Here is a 12,924-nt window from a genome sequence, read left to right on the forward strand (position 1 = left end):
TTGATTTACCCGTTTAGCTGTAAAATTCTGCATGTTTTGACAAATGGATAGTGGCCGGTATGTACTATTAAAGTATCATATGGAACACTTCAAACCGCCACCCCACGCAGCCTATGGCTTCCCATCTGTGTAGTTTCTCTTCTCCAGAATCTCATTAAACGAGGTCACACTGTGTGGATTCTCCTCACACTGTCTTCTTCCACTTAGTAATGTGCATGAAAGATCACTCATGTCTTGGTGTGAGTTTATAGCTTGTTCCTTTCTATGGCAAAACTGTATTCCATTGCATAAATGTATTACAATTTGGTTATGCATTTCAGGGACCAAACCTTCCTCTCCTTTGTTCCAGGGTTGGAGGCCTTCAAGTTGTCTAACAATAGATACATTAATAGGGGAGACAATACTTGGCTGCTTGTTCCACGTGTATCATCGTGTGACAAAATTCATCAGATGGCAGGATCCAGTTTACAAAGAGGTAAAAATAGCCCAAAGAAAGGAAACAAGACTAGAATCTGATAACCCACAAGGGCTATGGTTTTTCTATTAAAAAAATTTTTTTTGAGACAGGGTCTGGCTTTATGGCTGAGGCTTCAGCGCAGTGGTGCAAGCTCAGCTTACTTCACCCTCTATCTCCTGGGTACGAGAAAGCCTCCCTCCTCTGCCTCCTGATTATCTGGGACCACAGGCACATGCCATCATGCCCAGCTAATTTTTGTATTTTTAGTAGAGACGGGGTTTTGCCATGTTGCCCACGCTGGTCTTGAACTCTTTGCCTCCCAAAGTGCTGGAATTGTAGGCATGTGCCACTATGCCTGGCTGAGTTATAGTTTTTTATTGAAACATAAAATTTCTCTCTGTAGTAACCATCATTTTTGATCATAAATAATCAAAGATTATTCTTGTTTTAAAATAAGTGTAGTTTTGTTAGATTTTGCCTGATGATTTATGTAAGTGCAGCAAGAACAGGAGCTGACCACATAGGTACTTTTAAGCTTCTTTGCTGCAAGTTTTCCTACAGAATCTCAGATTGGAGTTTTAAAGGCATTATTGAGGCTAAAAGCCAAGCCCAGAACATACTATCAAATTTCAGCTGCAGTCCTAATAGCTTTGAGTGAATTCCTCTCTTCTTGAGGCTCCCAAACTATCTCCAAATTTCTGGGCCTACAAGAAAGGACCTTTCTTACTAACCTGTAAGGATGTGAATCCTGTAATCTAGGTATCAGGCTGGCTTTTCTCAGACTGCTTTGTAAGGATTGGGTCCATAAAAATCAATCTTAGTTCCTTAAAATTGCTGGTTATAGCTGATCTTAGGTACACTATTGCTAAATGTGATATTCCAGTAAAAGCCTTGATAATATAAACAAAGTTTCCAATTATGTCCTGTTCTAAGGTGAACAGATTCTTATTGGACTTCTGCTAACAACTATATTGTCATGAAAATAAGAGTGTTCAGTAAGAATTTCAAAATTCTGGAGAAATCAGTCAAGAAAAAAGATAAATGCTTCATTTCTGTTTAAATAAATGTAATCTACTAAATTGTTGTGAGTCATAGTTAGCTCAAGAGAAAGAAATGTCTTAAATCCAGAGACCATAACATCAAAGAACCAGCAATGCTCAAAAGAAGCTATAAAATTATAATCAATTTTCATCAGTGTATTCAGTGCCATATACTCAATTCCAGTCTTGCCGAATCTTGGGTTAGCCGTGTCATGGACCCATCAGTTTCTCAACTAGACTCCTGGAAGCTTCACTGAGTCAAGTGTATGGTCTTAAAGTTATTTGAACAATATCATCAGAAGCCTGTAACCAGAGTACCTGTTATAGTCTTTTCTGTGAGTCTCAGAGGGAGTCCTGTGTTGGAGATGAACATTCTGATCCATAGCTGATTGCAGGAGCTTTTAGGAAAGCATCAGGCATAAATAATATCTAAATGACAAAGAGCATGAAATATAGTCTATGGCAAAAGATCTGATGAGAGTTCATTATACCACAATTGACAAGGACATTCAATTTTGCCTGTGGCATATGACATTTAAAATAATTGAAAATATGACTCATAACACTATACCACCACATAGCATGGATAAGGAGGACATTGACAAATTTCCAGGAATTTTATATAATTTCTGAAAACATAACAGTTTACCAATTCAAATATAACAGAGGGAAGGTTAGATATCTCTTTTTACTTGTGTATTTTGTATAGTTTTTCTTATAAGAAAATACAACATATTTTATTTGCGTATCTTGCTTTACTTTTTCTGCATACTTTGCATAGAGTTTCTAGTTATTCTATTACTTCTAGTAATTTTATTGATGTATAGATTATATTTTTAACACTTAGTAATCTTTATTTTCCAGAATAAAGTAGGAAGTAGACAATTTTAAATTGTCATATGTTAACATTCTATAGTAGATTAGAAAATGTATGAGTATATGATCTCCCAACATCTAGAGTGATGTTCCCTCATAGTATAATTTCTTAAATGATCTAGATATTTAATGCAAATCTTTTAATTAGCTTAACTTTAAGGTTAAAAATTACCAAAAGTACTTTGGAAACTATTATTAGGCAGATTTACTGTAAAAAATTATTATTGAAATAATGTTTTTTAAAATAAGAATAACAATTAGAATCAATTTATAAGCTTTAAGATTTTAAGTATCTAATAAGTATAATATTAGCTTATTTGAGTAGAACTCAAGAAGAATAGAAATTTATGTTTGTTTTATATTTAATAGTGATAGCTCTGAAGGCATAGTTGTTTTATTACACCAAAAATATTAAATTGGTCTTATTTAACAATGTTTTATGTAAATTGTGTTAACTTGAAAAACATTTATATCAGTTTCTACATTTCTAGGAGTTTAGGGAATATTTATGTATAAATGCTTATTTTTTTCCCAAGTAAGTTAGAATAGAGCATTTTTAGAGGATTGTATAAATGAATTTTGCATTGCTATCTGGAGATAAGAAAATATCACATATACATAACATACGTTAATAGGCCAAAAATACAAATAGAGATCTCATAGGTTTCATCCTTAAATTTTGGCCATGAATCAGGCATACGTATTCTCATGGTTAATTTTAGAGATCTGCTTGATTGGATTAAGAGACACGTAACTGGTAAACCACAGTTTCAATATTTCTACTCATTTGATTACAAGTTCTCACGCATCAAAACTAATTAACAAAATGACAATTTCTAGGACTTCTATGGGAGAGTATGGAAGGTCTTTTGAACTTTGTAATACTGTCAACTGAAGAACGATGAGGTTCATAAATTTGGAAAGGAGTGATTTCATTTTTTACATTTTTATTTATTTTTATTTTTTTGAGATGGTGTTTCACTCTTGTTGCCCAGGCTTGAGTACAATGGTGTGATCTTGGCTCACTGCAACCTCCACCTCCTGGGTTCAAGCAGTTCTCTTTCCTCAGCCTCTCAATTATTTGGGATTACAGATGTCCATCACCAAGCCTGGCTAATTTTTTGTATTTTTAGTAGAGACAGGGTTTCATCATGTTGGCTAGGCCGGTCTCAAACTCCTGAACTCAGACGATCCACCCACTTTGGCTTCCCAAAATGCTGCGATTACAGGCATGAGCACCTGCTCCCAGTGAGAGATTTACTTCCTGTAAAGAGTTGCAGCCTGCAGGGTAGTCCTTTTAATAGGCTGCAAAGCATAGACTCCAACCAGAAGCCAGAAGCAGACACTTTAAGGGAGAGATAAAGGAAATAGAAATTTATGCTGAGTGGCATGGTCAAATACAAATATCTAATAAGCTCTAGGAGGAGTCATTAATATTTATGAAAAGAGAAATGAGTGCAATCGCAGTTGAGTTTCTTACTTCCTCATGGTTCCCTTGTACAAAAAATGGCAGTGTTACCATGATGACAGGGCAAAGGGTGAAGTTTTCAGCCTTCTGACATCGAAAGGTGAAGCAGAGGACATGAAAACTTGCTCTGTGGCTCTGTGCATCCACTGTATACTGTCCAGACCCTCTCTGCCGTGGGTCGTCTCTTATCAGGCAAGAAAGGAAAGGCAGCTTCAGGCAGATGGTTGATATCAGTGGCGTAGTCTTTTGAAGGGGCTAGTTTCTCTTAAATCCTTTGGTTAGGTGTCTGTTCAGATTTGTGTGCATCTTTAATTGGGCTGCTTTACTTGGTTTCAAGATATTTTTGTATATTGAATACAAATTCTCAGATCTGTATTTTGCAAATAGTTTCCTTCAATATGTGGCTTGTGTTTTTTTTCCCTTAACAAGATCTTTTCCAGAGTATACATTTTTAATATTAAAAAAATCCACCTAATTATTTCTTTGGTGTGTATTGACAGTTTGTGTTGTTTGTTAAAATTCATTCCTGAACCCAAGAACAGATAGCTTTTATTCTATGTTTTCTTCTGGAAATTGTATAGTTTTGCATTTTTAGTGTGAGGATGATTTTGAGTGATTATTTGTATAAGTTGCAAAGTTTTCATCTACATTCATTTTATTTCCTATGGTTTCCAGTGAATCGTTCCTTCACTTAATTTGGGAAAGACACAGGATAGTGGGCTCTGTTAGAGTTGGTAGATAGCTAGACATGAACATGATGGGAAGGCTCACCTGGAGGGATCATCAAAAATTTATAAATTAGTAGCATCTCTAATGCTGGAGTGGATGAGCACTTGTCAGTTGTGTGTAGGAGGAAGAAGAGGTACCTATGCAGAAAGAAACACCCTAGAACTCCTCTTAGAATGCCCCAATCATCATTCACTCTACAGCTAAAATGTCAGAAAATTGCTAGCTACGTGCTGATAAGAAGGACAATGGGGACATTTTAAGAGAAGCCTGGGGAAGATTTCTCTTAAGTCTTCCCCTCTGGGGTTCAAGTGATTCTCCTACCTCAGTTTATTGAGTAGCTGGGATTATAAGCACATGCCACCACAGCCTGCTGATTTTTTTTATTTTTAGTAGAGACAGGGTTTCTCCATGTTGGTCAGAGGGGTCCCAAACTCTTGACCTTGTGATCCACCTGCCTCAGCCTCCCAAAGTGCTGGGGTTACAGGGTCACACATGCCTGACCCATGTGACACTTTAATGAAGCAAGGTGTGTAGGTGATGGCTGCCTGATCATCTTTCCATCACGGGGCAGGGCTAGGGGATATGTTGTCTGGAAATTCCTCAGCTCTTTAAGCTGGTAAGGGAATAAGAAAGAGGGAGCTCTCGGGGGACACGCAGCGAGGTTTGGTGGGGACATAGCTCACCAGATTGTATCTGGTGTTCCCATGTAACTTGTAACGGCTCTCATGGAAGGTGGCCTAGAACCTCAGGGAGTGGGGGTTGCTCATCATCACCTAGGGGTCGGGGGAAGAGAAGCTGAGGCTGTACAGAGTCAGCAGGCAGGACAGAGAAACTATGGCCAGGTTCGGTGGCTCACACCTGTAATTCCAGCAGTTTGGAAGGCGGAGGAAGTTGGACCATTTGAGGTCAGGAGTTTGAGACCAGCTGGCCAACGTGGTGAACCCCCATCTCTACTAAAAATACAAAATTAGCCAGGCTTGCTAATGCATGTCTGTAATCCCGGCTACTCAGGAGGGTGATGCAGGAGAATCCCTTGAATATGGGATGCTGAGGTTGCGGCGAGCCGAGGTCATGCCACTGCACTCCAGCCTGGGCAACAAGAGCGAAACTCCGTCTCAAAAAAAAAAAAAAAAAACAAACTTGCTCTGCCATTGTGGCTACAGGTGCAACCCCTGATGTGTCCCTTCTGCCCTGCTCCTGCTCCAACATCATCCACAACCCCCAGCTGTGGACTTGAAGTCCTGCAATGCAGACAGCATGGATTTGCAGAACTGCGAGCCTGGGGTCTGTCCTGCAGCAGGAGACACAAGAGGAGGGAGCCCTAAGTTTGAGCCAGAGGCAGGCTGTGGTGTCCCCCTGCAGGCCCTGATCCCCTTGTGTTTTGTGACACTCCCCCATATCCTCACACAAGCCATCCCCATTTTCAGCATGATTACAGATGCTCCTTGACTCATAATGGGGTCAAGTCCCCATAAATCTATTATAAATTGGTAATAGCAGCCAAATGCAGTAGCTCATGCCTGTAATCCCAGTAGCTCACATCTGACTTTGGGAGATCAATGTGGAAAGATTGCTTGATCCCAGGAGTTCAAGACGAGCCTGGGCAACACAGAGATCCTGTCTCTGAAAAAAAAAAAAAGTGAAAATATACTAAGTTGAAAATGCATTTATTTATTTATTTTTATTTATTTATTTATTTTTTTTGTGACGGAGTTTCACTCTTGTTACCCAGGCTGGAGTGCAATGGTGCGATCTCGGCTTACCGCAACCTCCAGCTCCTGGGTTCAGGCAATTCTCCTGCCTCAGCCTCCTGAGTAGCTGAAATTACAGGCACGCGCCACCATGCCAGCTAATTTTTTGTATTTTTAGTAGAGACGGTCACCATGTTGACCAGGATGGTCTCGATCTCTCGACCTCGTGATCCACCTGCCTCGGCTGTCCAAAGTGCTGGGATTACAGGCTTGAGCCACTGTGCCTGGCCTTCATTTATTTTTTTGAGACAGAGTCTCATTGTCATCCTGGCTGGAGTGTAGTGGTGCAGTCTTGGCTCACTGCAACCTCTGCCTATCAGGTTCCAGTGATTCTCCTGCCTCAGCCTTCAGAGTGGCTGGCATTGCAGACATGAGCACTGTGTAAATTTTGTATTTTTAGTAGAGATTGGGTTTCACCATGTTGGCTAGGCTGGTCGTGACCTTTTGACCTCCGGTAGTCTGCCTATATCAGTCTCCTAAAGTGCTGGGATTACAGGCATGAGCCACTGTACCTGTCCTATTTATTTTTATTTTTATTTTTGGAGGTGGAGTCTGGCTCTGTTGCCCCGGCTGCAGTGCAGTGATTCCATCTTGGCTCACTGCTTGCAACCTCTGCCTTCCGGGTTCAAGCGATTCTCCTGCCTCAGCTTACCAGGTAGCTGGGACTACAAGCACCCTATGACACCTAGCTAATTTTTGTATTTTTAGTAGAGACGGGGTTTCACCATGTTGCCCAGGCTGGTCTTGTGCTCCTGAGCTTAGGCAATCTGCCCACCTCAGCCTCCCAAAGCGAAGGGATTACATGTGTGAGCCACCCTACCTGGCCCGCAAATGCATGTAATACACCTACCCTACCAAGCATTGGATGTTAGCCCAGCCGACTTCAGGTTGAGAACAAACCGAGCAGTACTAAAAGGAGAACAAAACCCACTCACCCTTCCCCACCTTGGATCATGACTTTGACATTTCAGGGGTCCAGCCTTCATGAATGTTTGTAGAAATAGATAATAAACTTGGATAAATGTACCACCTTTAAGTGTACAATTCAGTGGCATTTGGTAGCTTCACAATATTGTGCAACAATCACTACCATCTGTTTCTATACTTTCTCATCATCCCAAACAGAAATGCTGTCCTCGTGAAGCAATTGTTTACCTACTTTTAAATTTTTATTTACATATTTATTTATTATGAGACCGAGTCTTTCTCTGTCTCCCAGGCTAGAGTACAATGGTGCAATCTCGGCTCACTGCTACTTCCACCTCCCAGGTTCTAAGCAATTCTCCTGCCTCAGCCTCCAGAGTTGAGATTACAGATGCATGCCACCACACCTAGCTAATTTTTGTATTTTTTGTAGAGATGGGGTTTCACCGTGTTGGTCATGCTGGTCTTGAACTCCTGACCTCGTCACGATCCAGCCACCTCAGCCTCCCAAAGTGCTGGGATTACAGGCATAAGCCAAAATTTTTATTTTTTTAAGAGATGAGGTCCTGCTCTGTTACCCAGGTTGGAGTGCAGTGGCATGATTATAGCTCACTGCAACCTCAATGTCCTGGGTTCAAGTGATCCCTCCTGCCTCGGCCTCCCAAGTAGATGGGACTACAGGTGCACACAATTTCATGTGGTTAATTTTTATCTTTTCTATAGAGACAGGGTGTCACTATGTTCCCAGGCTGGTCTCAAACTCCTGGGTTCCAGCGATCCTCCCACCTCAGCCTCCTGAAGTACTGGGATTAAGGGCATGAGCCACTGTGCCTGGTCCTCATGCAATTTATTGAATACTAACAGTGAAAAACAGGTTGTATCGGTACTGGAAGCAGAGTTTCTACTGAATGTGATCATTTTTGTGCTATTGTAAAGTCAAAAATTTGTGTGACCATCTGCACTTGGATCTACTGGTAGGCTTAGACACTTGGATTTTAGATCCAGAAACATCCAAACACCTCCTGCTGGGTGGGAGAAGGCCGTAGGGGTCAGAGCTCTTAGCTGCTAGAGAGAGAAGCCCACTAAGGCTGAGTTTAAACACTGAGGTCGGGCACTGTGGCTTATGCCTGTAATCCCAGCACTTTGGGATGTCGAGGTGGGTGGATCACCTGAGGTCAGGAGTTTGATACCAGCCTGACCAACATGATGAAGCCCTATCTTACTAAAAATACAAAACAGCCCGACATGGTGGCATGTGTCTGTAGTCCCAGCTACTTGGGAGGCTGAGGCAGGAAAATTGCTCGAACATGGGAGGCAGAGGTTGCAATGAGCCGAGATCATGCCATTGCACTCCAGCCTGGGTGACAGAGCAAAACTCCATCTCAAGAAAAAAACAAAAGAAAGAAAAGAAAATGAATTTGTGGGCAGCTGAGAAGAATCGAGGAGACACAGAGACTAAAGATGACAGGCAGCCAGCTGGACAGCCACAGCCTCATCAAGCCCAAACATGCAGAAGTTGGCCTAAGGGGGTGACAAAGAAATGGCTGGGCATGGTGGCTCATGCCTGTAATTCCAACGTTTTAGGAGGCCTAGGATAGCAGATCACTTGAGACCAGGAGTTCAAGACCAGCCTGACCAATGTGGTGAAACCGTTTCCACTAAAAATACAAAATTAGCCAGGCATGGTTGCAGGTGCCTGTAACTCCAGCTACTTGGGAGGTTGAGGCAGGAGAGCTGCTTGAGCCTGGGAGGTGGAGGTTGCAGTGAGCTGAGATCACACCATTGGACTACAGTCTGATCAACAGAGTGACTCTTTCTCAAAAAAATAAATAATAAGAAAAGAAAAAAAAACCACATAGAGACAATTTGTATGTAGAATTGTGAGTGTCTCTCCTTTTGGGGGCAATGTCAGGGGATTTCCAGGATCTGGGAGTGGGCACCGAGCATGTGGCTGAGAATCCTGGACAGCTGCAACATCCAGATGTACTTAGCAGAGGAATCCGAGATGTGCCTGACTGGGGTATCAAAAAAGCCGTCAAATCCAGCTGGCTGTGGATGTTGATGCTATACATCCTGTATATGAATTCTCCCATTAGAAGCTCTATCTAGTTAGAAAGGCAAAGAAGAAAGAAAATCATGTTCCCGTTCCCCAAAGGAAAGGGCAGGGAGGCGGGAAGGTGGAAGGGAACTTCCTGGTGCTGCGGCCTGAATCTCCACTTGTGCTGCTGTCTTCCCCACTAGACTCTGTACTTCCAGAAGGGGCTGGAGATGGGCACAATGTGAGCCCCTCCCTTCTCTCCAGAAGTGTTCTGCAACCCTGACATTCACAGTAGTTGCTTCTTTCTGTTCGTCTTTTTTTTGAGGCAGGTTCTTGCTCAGTCACCCAGGCTGGAGTGCAGTGGTGTGATCATGGCTCACTGCAGTCTTGACCTCTTGGGCTCAAGTGATTGTCTCCCCTCAGCCTCCTGAGTAGCCGGGACTATAGGCGTGCACCACCATTCCTGGTTAATTTTAAAAAAGCTTTTTTTTTTTTTTTTTTTTTTCCTGTAGAGACAGGGTCTTACTATGTTGCCAGGCTGGTCCCAAACTCCTGGGCACAAGCGATCCTCCCTTCTCGGCCTCCCAAAGTGTTTGGTGTTGTAGGTGTGAGCCACCACACTTGGCCTCTTTGTGTTTCTTTAGAGTAGAGCCGTCCTAGTATGCATCTCTAGCCCATAACTGTTCCCCAGCATTGTTATGTCTTTTAAGCCTCTTTCAATCTCCCAAGTTTGTTGGCTGGGTGAGTCCTCACACCTGTAATCCTGATGTGATAGGATCATTTAAGTTCAGAGGTTTGAAACCAACCTGGACAACACAGGGAGACTTCTGTCTCTACAAGACCTAATTTTCTTCTTTTTCTTTTCTTTTCTTTCTTTTTTTTTTTGAGATGGAGTTTTGCTCTTGTTACCCAGGCTAGAGTGCAATGGCGCGATCTCGGCTCACCGCAACCTCCGCCTCCTGGGTTCAAGCAATTCTCCTGCCTCAGCCTCCTGAGTAGCTGGGATTACAGGCACGTGCCACCATGCCCAGCTAATTTTTTGTATTTTTAGTAGAGACGGGGTTTCACCACGTTGACCAGGATGGTCTCGATCTCTCGACCTCGTGATCCACCCTCCTCAGCCTCCCAATGTGCTGGGATTACAGGCTTTAGCCACTGCACCCGGCTTCTTTTTTTTTTTTTAACTCTACCCAGGCTGCAGTACAGTGGTGTGATCTCACCTCACTGCAGCCTTCGCCTCCTGGGTTCAAGTCATTCTTCTGTTTCATCTTCCCAAGCAGCTGAGATTACAGGCACATGGGACCATGCCCAGCTAATTTTTGTACTTTTAATAGAGCCGGGGTTTCACCATGTTGGCCTGGCTGTCCTCAAACTCCTGACCTCAGGTGATCTGCCCACCTCAGTCTCTCAAAGTGCAAAGATTGGGATCACAGGTGTGAACAACCGTGCTTGGCCAAAAACTAAAATTTTTAAAAAGACAAAATCTACAAGTTTCTCCTCTATTCCTTTTCCATTTTTTTTTTTTTTTTTTGGAGACAGAGTCTTGCTCTGTCACCCAGGCCAGAGTGCAATGGCACAATCTCAGTTCACTGCAACCTCTGACTCCAAGGTTCAAGTGATTCTCTTGCTTCAGCCTCCTGTGTAGCTGGAATTACAGGCATGTGCTACCACACCTGGCTAATTTTGGTATTTTTGGTAGAGATGGGGTTTCTCCATGTTGTCTGGCTGGTCTCCAACTCCTGACCTTGTGATCTGCCCACCTTGGCCTCCCAAAGTGCTGGGATTACAGGCGTGAGCCTCCTTGCCTGGCCTATCCCTTTTCTTTTCTATGGATTTTGGAAGACTCCACACTGTTGAGCCTGTAACATTTCTCAAAGTCTGGATTTCCCTGGTGCAGGTGAACCCATTTTCTGTCTTTTGTATTTGTGGCATATTTGCAGCTGGATTTATGCTCACCCCATTAGATTAGAGTTTGATCGTGTTGGCAAGATTTAGTGGGTGATGTGATTGATCTCTTATTGGTGATGAATACTATCCTATTGTCTCTCTTATTTTGTTAATTTTTTAAATTAGTTTTTTAGAAATAGGGGTCTCATTTTGTTGCCCAGTCTGGAGTGCAGTGACTCCCCCATAGCTCGCTGAAGCCTCAAATTTCTGGGTTCAAGTGATCTGCACACTGCAGCCTCCTAAGTAGCTGAGACCACACACCACCACACCCAACTTTTTTTCTTTTTTGAGACGAAGTCTTGCTCTGTCGCCCAGGCTGGAGTACAGTGGCATGATCTCAGCTCATTGCAAACTCTGCCTCCCAGGTTAATGCAATTCTCCTGCCTCAGCACTCTGAGTAGGTGGAATTATAGGCACCTGCCACCACACCCAGCTAATATTCATATTTTTAGTAGAGATGGGCTTTCACCATGTAGGTCAGGCTGGTCTGGAACTCCTGACCTCAAGTGATCTGCCTGCCACAGCAGGCAGATGTGTGCCATCACACTGCACCTGGCCAATGCCCAGCATTTTCTTTTTTTAGACTGAGTGTTGTTTTGTCACCCAGGCTGGAGTGCAGTGGCACAATCTCGGCTCACTGCTATCTCCACCTCCTGGGTTCGAGCGATTCTGCTGCCTCAGCCTCCTGAGTAGCTGGAATTACAAGCACCCACCACCAGGCCCAGCTAATTTTTGTATTTTTAGTAGAGATGGGATTTCACCATATTGGTCAGGCTGGTCTTGAACTGACCTAGTGATCCACACACCTCAGCCTCCCAAAGTGCTGGGATTCCAGGCGTGAGCCACCACAGCTGGTACCTAATTCCTATTTACTGGTTATGGATGGGAGCTATGGAACCTTCCCCCAGAATACATGCTGGCCCCATCAGAACTTCAGTGTTGAGTCTCCTAAGAGATGTTCCTCTGTTTGTGCTACACACTCAAATAATCCATCTCAGTCCACTGTCAGACAACTTCCAGGAATGACAGTGGCTGTAGTCTATCTGAAGAAACACTGAAGTAGGAGTCAGCAGACCCCAGGACTCTTTTGACTCAGCCACTAACAACTTAATCTGGCCTTGGGGGAAAAAAAAGAGCTGGAGCGACCATGCTTGTAATCCCAGCACCTTGGGAGGTCGATGTGGGAGGATTGCTTGAGCCCAGGAGTTTGAGAGCAGCCTGGGCAACATAGCAAGACCCCATCTCTACAACAAATTTCAAAAATTTTTCCAGGTGTGGCAGTGTCCCCCTGTAGTCCCAGCTACTCAGGAGGCTAAAGTGGGAGGATCACTTGAGTCCCGGAGGTCAAGACTGCAGTGAGCCAAGGTCATGCCACTGCACTCAAGCTTGGGCTTCAAAGTGAGACACAGTCTCAGAAAAAAAAAGCTGGAGCTTTTGTTTCACATTTGTAAAAGGTAAATGATATTATCTCCTTATGGAGTTACTGTGAGGATGGAAATGCAATTATTTCTTTTCCTTCTCCTTTTAGAAATACAATGAGATAGGCATAGTGTACAGGTGAGGTGGCTCATGCCTGTAATCCCAGCACTTTGGGAAGCTGAGGCAGGTGGATCACCCGAGGTCAGGAGTTCAAGACCAGCCTGACCAACATGCAGAAACCCCACCTCTACTAAAAATACAAAATTAGACAAGCA

Source organism: Saimiri boliviensis, chromosome 6 (assembly GCF_048565385.1).
Source record: "Saimiri boliviensis isolate mSaiBol1 chromosome 6, mSaiBol1.pri, whole genome shotgun sequence".
In the NCBI taxonomy this organism is placed as follows: domain Eukaryota; kingdom Metazoa; phylum Chordata; class Mammalia; order Primates; family Cebidae; genus Saimiri; species Saimiri boliviensis.